This window comes from Sphaeramia orbicularis, chromosome 24 (assembly GCF_902148855.1).
Source record: "Sphaeramia orbicularis chromosome 24, fSphaOr1.1, whole genome shotgun sequence".
Lineage (NCBI taxonomy): Eukaryota > Metazoa > Chordata > Actinopteri > Kurtiformes > Apogonidae > Sphaeramia > Sphaeramia orbicularis.
Window position 1 is genome coordinate 36,049,576 of NC_043979.1, and position 18,649 is coordinate 36,068,224.

Genomic DNA, 18,649 nt, shown 5'->3' on the forward strand with positions numbered 1-18,649 from the left:
GCTATAAACATCAACAGAACATACATACAAAACCACTGACACATGCATCTGAATGAATCCATGGGGTTAATCAGTTCACTCTGCAAATCAATGAATAAGTCAGGATTTCGCTGCTATGGCTGATCGCACTCTTACATTACACTGTCACTGTTACTTCAAATACAAATTCCACAAAACCTACTAAGTTTTTAAAACAGAATCATGAGCTGCTTAAAGAGATTATTAAAACTGTCTTCTACCTAAAGGAGTTCAGAATCTATGGCCACACAACTATGTTCTTTTCAGAAGTTAAACTACCCTCTCCATTTTAGACTTGTGTGGATTGCATAATAGACTATAGAGAGTCTTGCTGAAGTCCCACCCATTCCAGCTGTGCCACAAAGGACAGTCAATGGCAGGACTGTTTGAATTATGCATCATTTACATGTGTTTGTCAATTTAAAAGATCATTTTACGAGTCATGAAAGTGGCAGTTTGTTGGAAAACTATTAAGCACCAGAATATAAAAAAATATAAAGACTATAATCCTCAAAGTCCCAGAGGTCATCGTAATGGTCTCTATTTACGATCTGTTCATTCTACAGCTGCAACGTGACCAGACTTGTGGTGATTTTCACATTTTTTAATACTTTTTCATATTACTCTGGAAGAATGAGGTAAAATGTGTGATTTTTTTTTTTGCCATTTTATTGTTGGTGATTTGTGTCATGCATGACTAGACATGTAGTTAATTTTGCTGATTTACATAAAACTACATGTTTCTTTACCATCCTTGCCACAAACCGTGATTTTCTTGGCTCATAAAGGTATGTTTTGAACTGACAGTCATCATATGTGCAAATGATGGCACAATTGAAATGGGATCAGTACATTATTTATCTGGGTGCTTCTACGAAACTGGGTTCATTTTGGTAACTGGCACTTTGCCAGCTTTTTAGACCCAATAATAAAAGACAAATTTCGACATATATCCCCGCAGGATGTACCTAATGATAACCTCAGACAAATGCAAAAAAATATATACTCTTGCTCTGAGCCATCCCAAAATTAACAGATTTGGAATAAAATATTGGGGCCAAAAATAGGACCAAAATTGGGACAGGAAAAACTACCTAGGTGTCAGTATATTTTACCTGGAACACATGGCTTGAAATGGTCTTATTTAGCACTATAATTAAAGACACTGTTAAACTTGATGATCCTAGTGGTTTTTCTAATCCAGATATGTGGGTTTTTCGTGAATCTCAGTCTCATTCCAGGTTTTGTATGTAACCCCATCGTGTCCACTTGCGTTACATGCAGAAGCTGCCCATTTAAACACATATAAATCGTGAATGATTTTTCAACAGCAGTCATTTTTATGAAACACTCCGTCTTACATAATTAGTTCAATTCCCCAAATGTACCTATGAGAGAATAAAGAGATATTAAAAAAAAAAAAAAGTGTAATTTTTGTGTCCTTTTGGCCGTGTTACACGCAGATTTTTGGATGAAATTAATATAAAGAAGCGTTTTATCTGAAAAGATAGTTTTTCTTTTATCTCAGTAAGTATTTATTTTTTAGAATAGACCCAAAGTGCTTCAAAACTTGCTTCATTACATTTGTCTACATCTGGTTTGAATTTTTAGCCCCATGTCCTGTTTTTAGGGACCAGTTTCATAGAAGCCCCCATCTTTTACCAACTGACCACCATTCATTATTTATTTCTTTAAGTTAGGTCCCATAGGAGACACCAAAAGAGATTTTGGCACTTTAAGACTGATGAGTTATGACAAAACACAAAATCCTCCCTGTGACGTGGGCTTTCTTGCGCTAAACTGAGCAGATACTCATGCATCAAGCTTACATGGATGCCGTTCCAGCTTGGCATCTGAAACATCTGAACATTGAACTCACATGCTGCCCTGAAGCTCATTCTTACATTTTATTATTTTCATGTAAGCATCTTACCAAAATGTTGATGCTAACTGTACTATATTTTGGCAGTTTGTTCATATCAGTAGTCGCTTTTCCATTGGACATCGGCGCAAAAATTTACCAATATTTACTAAATGTCGAAAAAGCAGAAGTGCGTAATGTCGGTTTTTCCATTAAATCACAAATGTGATAATTTGTTTATTTATTATCGTGAGATGACACGAGAACACGAGAAGTCTTCCATAAACATGGCGACGAACATGAATATGGTGTTAATTTATTGATATATTCATTATTATTATTATTATATATTACCCCTCAATCTCATACTAAATTAAAAAATGATTGGGTTTCCTGGTGTGTCCACACATACCGCGACATGTTTCTTCTTCGCTTGTTGTAATGTACGTCAACATCCGTTTTTTTAGTTGCAAAAAAAACGGTCTTTCCATTGCAGTTTTGCGTGATATACCATTTGCCTGAAAAACCACCTATTGCCAGCGCAAAAACTTTTAATGAAAAAAAATTAGACTTTTGGCAAAATTTTCGTTTTGCCATTAGGTAAATTTTTATGTGCAAGTTATATTTGTGCAATTTGAGGGTCAATGGAAAAGCGACTAGTGCTGTATTAGAGCTAAGGCAGAAGTACTCATGTATAAATTAATAAATTAATATCAATCATCGCCACTGATGCCATTCATACTTTTCATTAATGATGTCTTTAAACGTAACACAAAAGTAGGAGGATCTACGTTATGCAACAGAACACGCACACAAAACATATACACATTTATCACCGTCAAAACAAGCTCTCTAACCAAGGACCCTCACAGCTCGACCCCGTTCACAGAAATGCAGGGAAAAGGGAAAATATTCTTCTTTGATAAGACATTGTTTTCTTACAGGCAGCTCTGAGGGGTCTGTGATATCTTGTTATGCTTTGCATTTGTTTTACTCGATGAGAACATGTGATGTGTCTGCGCTGGTATCTCTATTTCCATTACGACATGTGCCTTAGTGCCATGAGAAAAGTATGCCTGCCTGTTGCCCAAGGAAAGAATTCAAGGCTTTCATGAAGACGTGGTGAGACACAGAGCCTAAATGAAGGGTAAGAGAGCGTATGCGTCGTGCCAGATGGCCTGATTTACTATATTGCCACTCCATGTAATTAAAAAAGAACATCAACCAAAAAAAAAAACAGAAAAAAACCCTTTTCACCCCCTAATTCATTCCTCTTTCCTTTTTCTTATTTGGTTTTCCATCTTTTTTTCCCATTTGCATTGAAAAACTACTGGCCTCTCCCCCTCTGTTGCTCTCCTGTTTTTCTGTGCTGAGGGTCGCTGACAAAAGGAATTGTGCAAACGAGCCTTTAAAATCCCTAAATGGTTGTGGTCGGTGCACAATAGGCCAAAGAATGCGGTGCTGGACAAAGGCCGGCCCTTGCCCCACCACACCGCCCTGCAGTGATGGATCCGAACGGACGCATGAACGTGGGTTGGATTTGGGGCTACGGAGGCGCCATCTCGCCCCCCACTGGGCCATCCAAAAGGGACAGGGCTCGGGGATACACTGGAACCCCAACCAAGGGCCTCTAAACAATCAGGAGCTGCTAACTAGCCTCGCCATCCATACGCCTTGATTGATATGGGAAACGCATGCTTGCTTCTCCATACAGCTCCCTCCATCACTCTTTATCATCCTCAAAGCCTGAAATTATTCCTCCTTTGAAAGCAAATGCTGGAGATTAGATGTGGGCAGCCATTAAATGCTGATTTTATGTACATAACAGGTTTATATTAGCCTTACACTCACGGTTTATGAGCAGGGGTAAACTGTAACGAATGGCAGAGAAATATGAAAGAGCGATGGTAGAAATCAGTGAATGAATGTATAGAGAAATTATTATGAGTGTTTTATTGATGGGGATTGCCCCCCTCTAGGCTAAGCAGGGAAAACGTTAATTTGCATGGTTCAGGGATATGGAAAATGTGCTCTGACAGCCTTGATTAAAGCTTGGAGTGCAGGATAGTGCTTTGAGGAGCAATCAAACTTTACAGGGAAATTGAAAACAGGTTAGTCCGGTTACTCTACAGTCGACTAGATGTGCAATTTCTAATCAATTAGCCAGAAGAGAGAGCAGCTCAGTTGTTTATCTTCTCTATCTACTGTGCATAGTTTTTCCCGCTCCTCGCATGCACGGGGTAAAAGGCAGTGAAACGCTCTGCAGACCACAGATTTTCCTCTTCACTTTGTCTTTTGACTACTGTAGTAAAAAGCAGCACCTTGAGGAAACACATACATGCATGCGTAGACGTAGTACTAACCCTAAGCCCCCTACAGAGTCCTATTCCTGCGCAAAAGAATAACATACTCAACAATACATAAACGTTAGTGTTATGTAATCCATATCCAGGATGCAGCTGTGGAGTGTGAACATCCTTCAGGAGTTTTTCGGCTGATTTCCTTCATCCCTTCCAACAATCAGTTCTGGATTTTTGTTAATAATAACACAATAACATACGGTAAAGGTGAAGAATGTTGGGGTTTTTACTGAATTCATGTCACTGAAGTCATGTGTAATATTTCTGTTGGATTCACTACTTACAAAACATACTCACATTGACCTTAAGGTTTCTGAATAAAAATATAAAGGATTATTATAGAGGATATATGTAAAGCACTGTGTTATTATAACGTACACATTTAACACATTGTAAATGACAGCTTTTTGGGTAAACAGGACCATGTGACAGTTGTAGTCACTGGGTTTCAAATCAATTCAAGTTTATTTGTACCTCTTGTCAAAGCTGGTGATATCCACTTAAACAAATTGCAAATTAATCTAACACGCAACATAATATAAAACTATTATATTAAAATAATAAAGCATTATAGGCTCCACATTCGGGATATAAGAGAAACAAATATAAATAAAAAATAAAAAGGACATATTGAATAAAAGCAGATAAGAAGAAGAATAAATAAGTAAAAAGGCTTCATTGTGTTGGAGAAAAATCTGCAAAAGCAAGTTGGAACATCACATACAGTATATAGTTCTGGGAATATCGAAATGACTCAACATCCTGATTGTATCTCCAGTTTCAGTGTGCATGACAGTCTGCTGCTGGTTTTATACGATTCATGGACCGACTTTGTGGTGACCTTTAAAACCAAGCAAAGAAATGCAAAAAAAGAAGAACATTAGGAGGTTAAAATGGATTTAAAAAAAAAAGATGCATTCTTTCAGATAGGTAGCTGTTCTCAGTCAGAGAGTCCCAGTACATCCTTAGGGGGACCTGTATGTTCAAGAAAACAAAGGCAAGGACCAACACAAAAGGCAAATGCATATCTGTAACTGGAGTAAAATCATGGAATAACCTTGATAAAGAATTAAAAACATGCACATCAGTCACCACATTTAAAAGGATGTTTTCAATAAATATAAATAGGATAAAGTAAGTCAATTATCAGTATGAATCTAAGATTTTGCTTAGAATATATTATTTGGTTTATTATATTACTCTTTAAAACTGTGCTATCTTGTTATCTTGTTTTGTTTCTGCAACTTTCCTTCTTGTAAATAGGGTAGGCATAAATAAACTGTTGCTTCAGCCGATGCCTTTTTGCCCGTTTAATATAGAAATCCAAACTGTATATATGTATGTATATGCCATGTTCTGTTAAATAAACAAATAAATTGCTACTTGACAAGTCAAGCACATTATGAAAATAAATACCAACAATATAACATTCACCCCCTTATTTAACTACATTTTTTTATCACGCAAAGAAGAACACTAGGAGGTTAAAATGGACAGAAAAAAAACTATGTATGTATATGTCATATTCTATTAAATGGATGAATAAATTACGACTACTACTACTACTACTAGGTGAGAATTTGGATTTGGAAGTAGTAGTAGTAGTAGTTTATTCGGTCGTTAATTACTTTAAACAACAAATAAAAACAACATATCCATTGTTCCATATACAATGCAACTGAAAGGGTTTAGGCTGAAGTTAAGACTTATTTTGCCTAACCCTATTTACAATTAACACAATGTTTCCACAAGAAAACAAACAAACAAACAAAAAAGTCAATGTAATCATTGCTAAACATACGACAGAAGCGAATACACATTTAATTTAATTCAGGTAAATCATGTCCTTATCTCAACTACCAATATTGATCCTAGTCTTTTAAACAAGTATTTTCTTTAGTCAATCCCGAAGAAACATAGAAAAAGTACTGTCCATCCATCCAACAGGTCAGTAAACTTTTGTAACTAAGTTTTCTCACTCATTTAATGACGCACACAAAGGCTTTTATGTTGATCTGCACTTTCTCCTTCCCAATATCTGGCCAACATTTCATCACTTTATGGGATTCTCTATCTCATTCCCACACTATAGGATACACACTCCTGTTTCTCTTTCACTTTTCTTACACCGACGTATAATAAAACTTATATTAAAGCAGCCGAACCGTCCTTTATTGGTCCATTGTAGACTAATGTGATAAGAAATGGCGCGAACAAAGGAAAAGCTAATAGAGTGAAAGCCCTTTGAATTATTATTGCTTTTACGGGAAATGGAGGTGGACTTGGATGCAGCAGCAGTGGTTTGATTTAACATCAGAATTGGAACCCACACCTATAGCTTTAACATAATCACACATGTTTCAGACAGTCTTCTCAAAAGGTTCACACACCTCCTCTGTGTATCCACTGAAAGCCTGGGGCCCGTATTACTCACAATGGTGGCATTTTCAAGTCTTGACTTCATATCCTGCCCCTCGTTTTTGTCTTATTTGACCAAGGGGCCCCTACCCTCTTGGAGCGTGCACCCCAGTTCTATGTAAATCCCCCCCATACATACCTCGGCTGCACTTAGAAGCCTGTCCATTACATAACTGGCACAACATCTACAAGGTTGAGCGGACCCAGTGCAATCAGATGTGCCAGGAAACTGAGACATAATCCAGTTCTGTTTAATTTTTAATTCAGGACAATGCCCACATTCATTCATAAAGCAGGAAAACGTTGTATTCTGTTAATGAACAACGAATTTTCCCCTTGGTTGTTAACGTTCCGCTTTCATTTCTTGTAAGACACACATGTATGCTCACACACACAACCCTCCCTACACTTGTTTTATTGCTTTTGAGTGGGCGGTGTTAGTGATACCTCTCTGATTCATACCGCTGTTTGAAGTGGGATCATTTTTCCAGCTGTGCACATGCCATTCACACAGGTATCCACCCACAGACACAGTAATGCCGCTATCCCCCACCTTTTGCTTTGACTGGTAATGGCTTTTGGAATGTAGTAGAAGACCGGACTTGAAAAGATTGCCACTAGCATCAATAAAAGCGGGATACCAAAGAAAAAGAGACAAACCTTCAGTGTAACTGAGGATGGTGTCGAACAGAGGAGATACTGTACATTTAAGACAAGGCTCCACATATAGACAGAGAGATGGAGACAGAAGTGATCGTTTGGACACGGTTCAAGATCAGATTTCGAATTGCTGGTTTTCTAAAAATCCACTGTGGTGAATTAATATTGTGATACTAGGTATCATGTGCTCAGTTTTGATCTTTTGGAGATTAGTAAAGTCTGCAATTGCAATATTTGCTACTTTGCAAACGAGATGATCTAACACTTATACAGGCTCAGGTGTGCAGGGATCAAAATTATGTTCTAAATCAGTGGTTCACAACCTTTTTTGTCTCATGACCTCATTTTAACATCACAAATTTCTGGAAACCCCAGACATTCAAAATGGAGACTTTTTTTTTTTTTTGCTAAAATTAACTTGTTTTTGCTCATGTAATAGTTTGTTATACTATGTTGCAAATAAACGTTAATTTTAGATGACATTTAGTCTATACAATGTATATTATTATGGATGGAGGCAGAAAAGTCAGGTGTAGATTACTGCACAAAGTGAGAATTTTATTTTCCTTCATCAGGATATGTACAGTCAGTCCAGCTTGGATTTACAAGGCTGACAATTAAGACTGAACAAACTCAAACTATGAATTATGAAAGAGCTGCAGCATCTTAAACTGACCACAATGAACGTTTAAAAGATAAACAGTACCACAGCGCTTCAGTTTCAGCTTCAGAGTTTGTCATGTCTTTTATGTATTGGGACTGTCTCCCTCAACTCACCATATATTTTTTATTAGTAATTTTTTTTTTTTTTTTTTATCAATTACGAGAAAGTCCAGGTGACCCCCGAACACCCAAGGTTGAAAAACACTGGTCAATATAATGTATGTTATTAAGGACGGAGGCAGAAAAGCCAGGTGTAGATTACTGCACAATGTGAGAATTTTATTTTCCTTGGTCAGGATATGTACAGTCAGTCCAGCTTGTATTTATAAGGCTGACAATTAATACTGAACAAACATTAACTCAAATTATGAATTATGAAAGAGCTGCAGCATCTGAAACCGACCACAATGAACATTTGAAAGATAAACAGTACCACAGTGCTTCAGTTTCAGAGTTTGTCATGTCTTTTATGTATTGTGACTGTCTCCCTCAACTCACCATATATTTTTTATTAGTAAGTTTTTGGGGTTTTTTTTCTTTTTAATCAATTACTAGAAATTTCAGGCGACCCCAAGGTTGAAAAACACTGTTCTAAAGTTTTCTTTTCCCTTAAAAATGTGCAACACCATGAACACACTGAAGGAAAGAAAAAGCTACATACTACATCCTACATCAGACACTTTTATCCAGTGGTCAACGAACACTTTCACTGGATGATCATTTAGAGACAGGAGTGGCTAATATCAAAATCATGCCTTTCATGTTTTTAATAAAATTAACTAAATAAAATCCAACAATACTATGGAATTCAAGGCAAAAAAATAACATTATCAGACCTGCAGTCTCGCTGTGCTTAAGCTCTGACCTCAGAGCACACAGAACGGTCTAAGACAGTCTATACGTCCTTGTCCGTGCATTCATGTTTTGCTTACCAGCCAAGTGAAATAAAACAGCTGATGCTACAAAAATAATCTACTGACTTCAAAATGTAATTTGCCAACCGATCAATCAAACTATCGCTCTGTTTATCTTGTATTTGAGTGGGCTTTTCAAATAAAAAGGTATTAAAAACTCTTTGTTCAAGCACAATGAGAAGAAGAAACATCTTTATTTACATGTAACCCATAAAGACCTAGAACTAGTTTCTACATTTATTATATTATCTTCTGCCTTCTGCATTTCACAGTGAAAATCTGATATTTTATTATATTTAATTTAGTGTTTATTGTGTGACGTTCAAGTTCAGCTCAGTGTTAATTCAAAGGTTCTTATATCAAAACAGAGAAAACTAAAGAAAACATTACCTTATCAATTAAATATATTGATTGAATATAGTGTCTACAATGACTGTCATTTCTCAAACTACATGGGTTTTACTAGTGACTCAGTATTGCAGAAGATGGTGGTGTTTCCATGTTCACTAGAGTCTCTGAACGTCCAAATGGGTCATATCTGATGTTTATGAAAAGCAGATCAACTGCATTTTACTTGAATTATTTCAAAGTATTGATAGGATTAGTGATTCTAAAGTTATTTATCATTATACACTACCAGTCAAAAGTTTGGACTCACATTCCCATTTAAATGACATGAGATGGACCGCAGATGTCCGTCAAGTGCTCAGCATCACTGGGAACTCCTTCAAGACTTTTGGAAAACATTTCAGGTGACTACCTCATGAAGCTCATAGAGAGAATGCCAATGTGTCTATTTTGAAGAATCTAAAATATCAAACATGCTTTGAGTTATGACACACTTTTTTTTAACTCCATAATTCCATATGTGTTCATTCATACAGTGGTGTGCAAAAATATTAGAACACTTGTCAAATCTTAAAAAACTGGTGGTTTATTTGTTCCCAGAGTCTGAATTTCACTTTTTTGTCATTGCAAAAGGTAAAGGCAAAGGTACTGAGAATATTTCACCTACAAATTTATCAGTCCAGTCCTTTTTTCACATTTTATTCTAATATTTAGTGTGGGCCCCCCTTGGCAACAATCACATCAGCGCATCTTTCTGGCATTGTGTCGATGTATTTTCTGAGAGTTTCAACCCCAGTGTCATTCCACGCTCTCAGAAGGTCATTCCAGAGAGTTTCCTTAGATTGTTGCCAAGGAGGGGACACACTAAATATTAGAGTAAAATCTAAAAAAAAAAAGGACTGGACTGATAAATTTGTCAGTGAAATATTCTCAGTACCTTTGCCTTTACCTTTTGCAATGGCAAAAAAGTGAAATTCAGGCTCTGGGGAAAAAATAAACCACCAGTTGTTTAAGATTTGACAAGTGTTCTAATATCTTTGCACACCACTGTAGTTTTGATGCCTTCAGTGAGAATCTACAATGTAAATAGTCATGAAAATAAAGAAAAAACAGGTGAGTCCAAACTTTTGACTGGTAGTGTAGATCAGTAGATGCTTTTGTCAGTGGGTGTTTAGGTGTTTAAAGGTTAATGAAGAATGAAGATCTTGTTGAAAATGAAACAAAAACTCTATTACTATAATCTCCCCTCTTAAATGTGAATACAGCCCCAGCCAGGTCTTTCTGGTCTGTGTCTCAATTTCCTTAGCATGTGCGACTATAGTACATAATGTACAGGTATTCTAACTGTCAGTTCAAGTAACCGTGACCCTGATGCGGTTGTCCTCAGATGTGTTCAGGTCTTTAATAAAATGCAGGGACTTTTCGTACAAGCAAAGGCTCAGTGCCACTGGAGGCCCCTGTAAAGAGGGACTATAGCTACACGCTATTAATGTTAGCCACACTCCCCAACAAAACAAGGAACAAAAAGCTACACAACACCCTACTCATTCCTTTAACTAAAGTCACGCCAGCAAGGGTGCAGCGCAATAAATTAACGTCCGATTAAAAATGGCTGTCTCGCCCGCCAAATTGTCATCAAGTGGCACCATTGATACGGGCAACAAAACCGGGCACATCACCAATCACCCACTCAATGAGAAAAGGAAGGAACTAAAAACAACATTCTTGAGCAGGTCGGTCTTTTATGAGCGGGATGGGGGTGGGGGGGGTACGAGATGCTAAGGTTGTGGGGTATGTAAAGCGGGGTACACAGGACCCCACAAAGGGGGGAGAGAAGGAAGGGCCACCCTGACAGCCTTGGCGGTGCATTTTTTTTTTTTTTTTTTTTGAGGGTGTAGAAGTACTAGAAGGATGGAAGGCAGAAGCTGAGGGGGTGTTCCCCCTCTTCAAAGCCTTTCCGCTGGTTCTGGGGCCCTGTAGATGGAGAAAGTAGGTGGGGGTGTGGTGAAGGGGTGAGGGTGGGTGAGGCTAAAGGAGAGAAAGGGAGAATTAGGGAGCCTTCTCTTTGTCTGCTGGCATCAGGGGGGTCGGTTAGACACTGAACGCCTCAGGAAGATTAACCGGCCAGGCCCGGTCGGAAGCTGAAGGGTAGGTGGGTGGGTTGCAGAGGTGGGGGGGGGGATAATGGGAGCCTGCTTTGTTTCTTGTCCATGATAGGATGCTGGAGAGGAGAGATGGAATGCAAGGATCTGAGATTGATTGATCGGTACAGTGGATAGCGATGCAGGGAAGGGGGTGGGTGGGTGGGAGGATGTCAGCACTAAGCCGCCAGTCACTCCCTGATTCTCATGCGGTGGGAGAAAAGTTCTGCTGGTGCTCAGTTTGGATTTTTGAAATATGGAGGAAATCAGGAGCTGAATGGGGGGAGTGAACGAAAGTGAAAACTGACAGAGGTAAAAAAAAAAAAAAAAGAGAGAAATGGGGAGGCTGAAGGGGAAAAAAAGGTAGGATGGAGGAAACTTTAAGGTGGGGGGGCTTCCTCAATACGGATTAGTGCAGCTCCACAGTGGGAAGAGGGAGGATAGGGTGAGAAGGAAAGGAGGGAGGAGAGGATGAAAGTTTGGGGTGGGAGGGGAGGGTGAGAATGAAGAATTGCCATTCGCTTCACTCACTTCACTACACAGGAACAAAGCATGATGGGAGGTACTTGACATAACACTCTTCCAGGCCATGTTGGTGTGTGTGTGTGTGTGTGTGTGTATAACAGAGCATGTGTGTGTGGTGTCCAGTATTTTAGCATGGATGTGTATAATCTTGCAGTATATCTATAAAATAATTTCTGTTTTAACACATTTCTAGGAGTCAGAGTTTTGATTCAGCCAGTGTAAAAAGTTTTAAATGATCATCTTCTATGTTGGTGAAAGAAGCATGATTACAACTAAACTAGAAAATAATAATAATTAAATTGTCTAAGTATCTGTATCCAGGTTTGACTCATGATCAGAGGTAAAATCTATGTTTTGTGTAATACTCTGCTTGAGTAGAAGCTTATTACATTTCAGAGGAAAAATAAATAGTACTTTCTACTCCACTAGAATAATTTAATGCAGTACTACAGTACCAGTCTATCCAGTCATGTATAAAACACTTCCAACTGGCTCATTATACATGAACTATAATATTCAAAACTTTTCTCATGTATTCAATGCAGAAGAAAAAAATGAATGATATAATAGCCTATAATAAAATAAAACTATGAAACAACTTTTGGTGCTTTCAAATGCATTTCACTGATATGTTTTGAATTCAGGTAAGTAACTTCTAAGTAAAGGATCTGAGTTCTTCATTCACTTCTTCTCATGATAAAGATAAAATGATTCATGACTATTTATATAAACATAAGTGGCAAACTATGATTTTTTCATGTGTGTAGTATTCTCTCTCCATGCTTCAAGTATTGTTATACTGCCAAATAGCCGGTTAGAAATAAGAAAAGCCAACAGATAAATGTCTAGAAATGACCTCTTCATTTTTCTCACCAACAGCTGAGAGTAAAGTAGCAGCAGCAGCTTCTCTGCCCGGGGCTAATGACCCGAGGCAAGGTTTGAGAGCTTTCATTAAGGGCTCATTAATCACAGGAATGATAAAGATTATCTCCACAGGTGCTCGCCCACCAGGAATATGGTTCCCTCAGGAACTACAAATATAGTGACTTTCCTACAGGTATGAAGTAATGTCTAATCTTAGAAGGATAAAATATCAACATGAGTTTGAGTCATCCTCACAGACGCATATGAGGCTCAGTGTTATGAAACTGAAGGTTTCACTATTGATGGTGTTAGGTCAGGTGTGTGTGACACATTCTTTCTATCTACAAACAAACAAGACAAACTAATTTGTGCACATTAAGCCAGAAAATGATCATTTTCTGCAAATGCTTGTCCAGATTCGATCTCATTGAGCAGCATTGTTTCTGGATGTCCACTGTCATCAAAGCAATTTCAGCAAAGGAAACCTCATTTATCACAAGATTATGGATTAATTTGAATTCTTCATTTTCCATTTTTCTCCACTGTGGTTTTTCTCCAGATATTTACTCTATGTGTGTTTGTGTGTGTGTGTGTGTGTGTGTGTGTGTGTGTGTGTGTGTGTGTGTGTGTGTGTGTGTGTGTGTGTGTGTGAAGAAGCTGAGGGCTTTGTTTGGAACCTGTCACCCTAAAGGCTGAAGGTGGAGTGGAAGGGGAGGGAAAGCCATTGTGGATGGATTATACCAGAACCAAAAGTGGACCCCTCATGCACACACACACCAGCTCCCTGCAGGTACAGTACCCCACTCCTCCCTCTCACCCCTCCCCTCTGATCAACAGAGCTGAAACAAGGAGGCCAGGAGGGGCCTCTGGTTCCCACATCAGACCCCACTGTAGCTATTTTTTTCTCACCCCCCTCCCAAAAGACCTTTACTGTACCCCAAACCAGTTATCTAACGGAGAATGATCACATGCCTAATAACAGCTCCTTATCAGGACAACGTGACAATCAGAACAATGTGTGCACCAGTATGTCTGTTAAGCCACCAAATATATGATATTAAATAAACACAATATAGTACAGCAGTGCCAAAGCAAACACATGCAACAACACATATTATTAGTTATCTACAGTAACATCTAAGCTTCAGTGCATTTCATTTACTGTTTTAAAAATCTGCTTTAAAGGCAAAAAAAACTATATAAAATGTTCAGTCTAATGTCATGAAGCAAACGCTTAAGTCAAATTTATCGTACATGCTACAATTAGTCAATTAGCCAACGATGTCATTAATGAATGAAAGTCACACATTTAACTAGGAGATAATGGACTGTATGTTTATTTGTCAGTTTAAAACTAAGTTAATATGATAATAAAGATACATCTGATAGTGAAGATAGTGGTTCAGGTTCTATTTCTGCTTCTGTGTTCGTACAAACACTGCTGCCTGATGACAATGTACAGTACGCACATGTAATCCCAGAGGCACACAGACAAATGAGGAAACTGTAGTAATTTAAGGGCATTTACAACACTAACAACCAACAAGTAATTAAGCAGTCCCTGAAAGACACAATAATCCCTCCACCTTCAGCCATTAAAAGACAGACAGAGAAAAGCAGGAAAAGCAGACCCTTGCACTAAATGAAAAGCCCTTTGAACCCTTGCAACAAGCCCTTTCCCCTAAACAAAAAACACAAAATCTTCCCCTTATCTCCTTTCTCTCCCCCTGTCTTTTTTTCTCCCTCCTGCTCTCTTGTTTCTTTCCTCTGTAAAGTCAGTGGTCCGACTCTCTCAAAGGCACCCAGAGCCCCCAGCCTGCTCCTATTGGTTCCTCCTTGCTCTCCCACACTGAGTGCCCATGGCTCCTGAAGTGATGCTCTTTGTGTGGGGTTCAGGGGTCGTGCCTATTAGCGTGAAGAAAGCCCTGCTGGGTCTTATCCCGACCCGGAGGAGGACGCAGGGCTCTTCACCCCAACCTCGGCCCGGGCAGCCCCCTCCCCTGGACGGGAGACTTTCATCCTTTGTCAGGAGGTCAATGAGCGGACCCCTAGAGGGGAAGGAGGGCCTCCACCAATAATGATATGCATGACAGTCATTGTATGACCCCCATGGGGGGGTCATGGTTGGTTGAGGTGGGTGGGACAAGGGAGGGGATACCTAGCTCTGTAACCAAGGATGGTTATCTTATCCAGAAGTAACTGAGTTACAGAATCATCATGACAAGGGTGAGAAAAGTCCACTGGGCTGGAAATGATGTGATCTATGATTAAATATGACATGGAAACACACTGACAATATTATTCCAGAAACACTATCTTCACTGATGTCTGTATATATGAAGGCGGCAGAATTTCAGATACTAATTTCAATCCAATCCAAGTTTATCTATTTATTCCTCACCCCCCTCCCATAACCTTCCCCCAAACACACACTCATCTTAACCCCTAACCTTAACCCTACCCTTCACCGGGGAGATGGATTTGATTTGGTTCACTTCACTCCCTACAAAAAATCTCAGCTATTTGCCTTGATATGCAAATAAGACATTACATAATGTTATCAACAGCAGAACACACCCAATCCTATATTTGTTAGGTTCATTTGTTCTGCTGAAGTTTTCTCAAACCGGACTGTATGTATTTGTTCCGGCTGTGCTGTTTCTGGTTTGAAGTGGGCAGGGATCTGTTTGAAAAGGCTGAGTTTGGATTTAGAAAGTGACAGTTGTAAGGTTGTTTTGTTTCCAAGGCTACCACCTCCGTCCTGAAAAACCACACCCACACAGCTGATAATAAACTGAGGAGTGTATTCCTTTAGCCTGAGCTTTTGCTCAATATTCATTAGATAAGAAGAAATATCTAAGAAATATTTGTCTAAGAAAATGTGATTTTGATTGCAAAAAAAATAGATACATGAAATAAAGCAAGTGTATGTTCAGGGTGGGAATAGTGAAATGCATACGGAGCACACCTACACATCAATATACACTGTGCTTGTAGTTGGTCTATGTGGAATACAGTGCATTTGCAGCTGTGGAGATGGATGCAGTAAGGGATCAGTGTTATGTCGGTCAAGTTGAGCACAATGAGCCAGAGACCGACGAAAACAATCAGATGCTGAAAATCAATTCTTAACTCTGAAGGATCTGCATTCCTGAGGCTGAAATATGTGCACAGTATTCGTTATTGATTTAAGAATATGTCATCACACCATGTTCAGAAGCTATTTAGTAGCTATCAAGACCCAGACAGTGCTAATCTATTATTAATGACCTGAGCAGTGTTTTATGGCCGGTTCATTAAACATGAAAACTCCTGTGTGGAGAAGGTGAGCCACTGAGCATTCCAAAGGCCACTTTATCTTTTTACAATGAGTTAGTTGTTATTCTGAAAATAACACAAACAGCAGGAATAATTTAGAGACAGAGGATGGAAAATAACACATCTAATTAAATGGAAAATTGTTCTGTCAAAGCTGTGTCAAAGTGGCATTAAGGGGAGCGATTTGTGGTCACTGAAAAAGCACAATCGATGTAATGTACTTTTCAAGGTAAACTAAGTAAAATTTCTCATTTGTGTTTGTAATTAAACCATTTAACCCTCGCTTCTGCCCTCCGCTCAAGAAACTAGCAGTAGATGTTAGCAAGAAACTGGAATAGAAAATACCACTGTTCTAATTATTTCACAGTGGTTATATTGTAACTCATCAATAAACACATCCACACTTTAATAGAAATCCACAGAAATAAGAGGATAGTGTGTATCCAATAGACAGGTCTGTATGAGACAGGTGACAGGGTTAAAGGTGTCCATGAATTTGCTTTGCCCAGAGTTTTGTCTTTCAGATGCAATGGAATAAAAGAGGAAAATGGAAAAGAGGCACAGAGTAGGGTCACTGCCACACATTTGTAAATAGTTAGAAGCGATGACCAACTGGATTTACTGAAGAAAATAGTTAAGACCAGATAATTACAGTGATTAATATGTTTCAGCTGCAGCAGTACAAGCCTGTGGGAACAGTGGTATGATCTGGGGTTGCTTAAAACTGGTCAGGTTTATGTTCACAATCTTACAGCTCTGGAAAAAATAAGAGACCACTGCAAAATTATCTTTAGTCGCTTTTCTGATCACCCTCAAATTGTGCAAATATAACTTGTGCATAGAAATGTACCTAATGCAAAAAATGTCAATTTTACCACAACTCTTGTTTTTCAATAAAAAGTTTTTTTGCTGGCAAGAGGTGATTTTTTGGGCATAGCGCAATTGGAATACCAGGCAAAACTGCAATGGAAAGACCTTTTTCTGCAACTAGAGTCCTGTGAATTAAAAAAAAAATGGCTGTTGACGGACGTTACAACAAGCGAAGAAGAAGAGATAAAGAAAAAAGCATGTGGACACACCAAGAAACCAATTTTTTTTATTTGGTACAGGATAGAATAATATTGAATATATCTGTAAATGAACATGATATTTACATTCGTCACCATGTTTATGGAATGACTTCTCATGTCATCTCGCGATAATAAATAAACAAATTGCATTTGTGATTTAATGGAAAAACCAAGATTACGCACTTTATTTTTTTGACATTTAGTAAATATCGGTGAAGTTTTGCACAGATGTCAGATTTGTTTACCTATTATCGCAAGATGACACAAGAAGTCATTCCATAAACATGGTGAAAAAAATGTAAATATGGTGTTGATTTACAGATATATTCATTATTCTTATATATTACCCCTCTATCCCGAACTAAATTTAAAAATTATTCAGTTTCCTGGTGTGTCCACACATACCGCGCCATGTTTCTTTTAAAATTCTTCTTCTTCACTTGTTATGACGTCCGTCAACATCCATTTTTTATTCAAGTGATTCGTATTGTGGAAAAAGGTCTTTCCATTGCAGTTTTGCCTGATATACCAATTGCACTTTTAAACTTTTAACCGAAAATTTAGAGTTTTGGCGAAATTTTCGTTTTTGCATTAAGTATATATTCATGCGCAAGTTATATTTGTGCAATTTGAGGGTCAATGAAAAAGCAACTAGTGATAGCGACAGTAGTGGTTTTTACTTCTTCTTCTTAACCTCCTCAGACCCAGGACATGTCAGCAAAGTACAAGCTTTTTTGTTTTTTATTAAATAAGTGCCTATATTGGAAACATTATGATGCAACAGTTTTCTCAGATGCAGTTTTTAAAATTTTTATGGAATGTCCTTTGTGGTGGACAGTTGTCATTTCTTTTCTTTTCTTTTTTTTTTTTTCTTTTTTGTAAAAAGTTGTGAAACTCTACTCCACAAATGTGGACAGTGGGTCTTAGGGGGTTAAATAAGACATGGATCAGGTGTTTATTATGTAGAATAAGGTGTGTTTGTGTTGGAATTCAACACGCACAGGAATGGAATGACTGTCATACATGCAGACACGCTGAATTCAGAGGAAATTGCAGTGCTCTTTTAGTTTTTTCCAGAGCTGAATGTGCCCATACAATGACTTCATGTGACTACCTGAATATTCTGAATAACCAGGTCTGAACATCAGTGGATTTTTTTTCTTGACTGATAATTCAGGCATATTCCAAGATGACAATACCAGGATAAATCAGGATCAGTTTGTGAAAGAGCAGTTCAGAAAGCAGAAAGCAGACATGAACCCTGTAGAGAATCTTTGGGATGTACAGGAAAAGACTTTATGCAGTAGTCCATACAAGGTCTTGACCAAAAATTACTGCAGCTTTGGACAGAAATGTGATATTGCATAAGCATTCCACTGCATAAACAAATGTGATACAAATCAGTCCTGTAAACAAAGCTAAATGTGGTCCAATGAAATATTATGTGTATGACTTTCTTGGCTGGGCAGTGGATGTACTTACCATTACG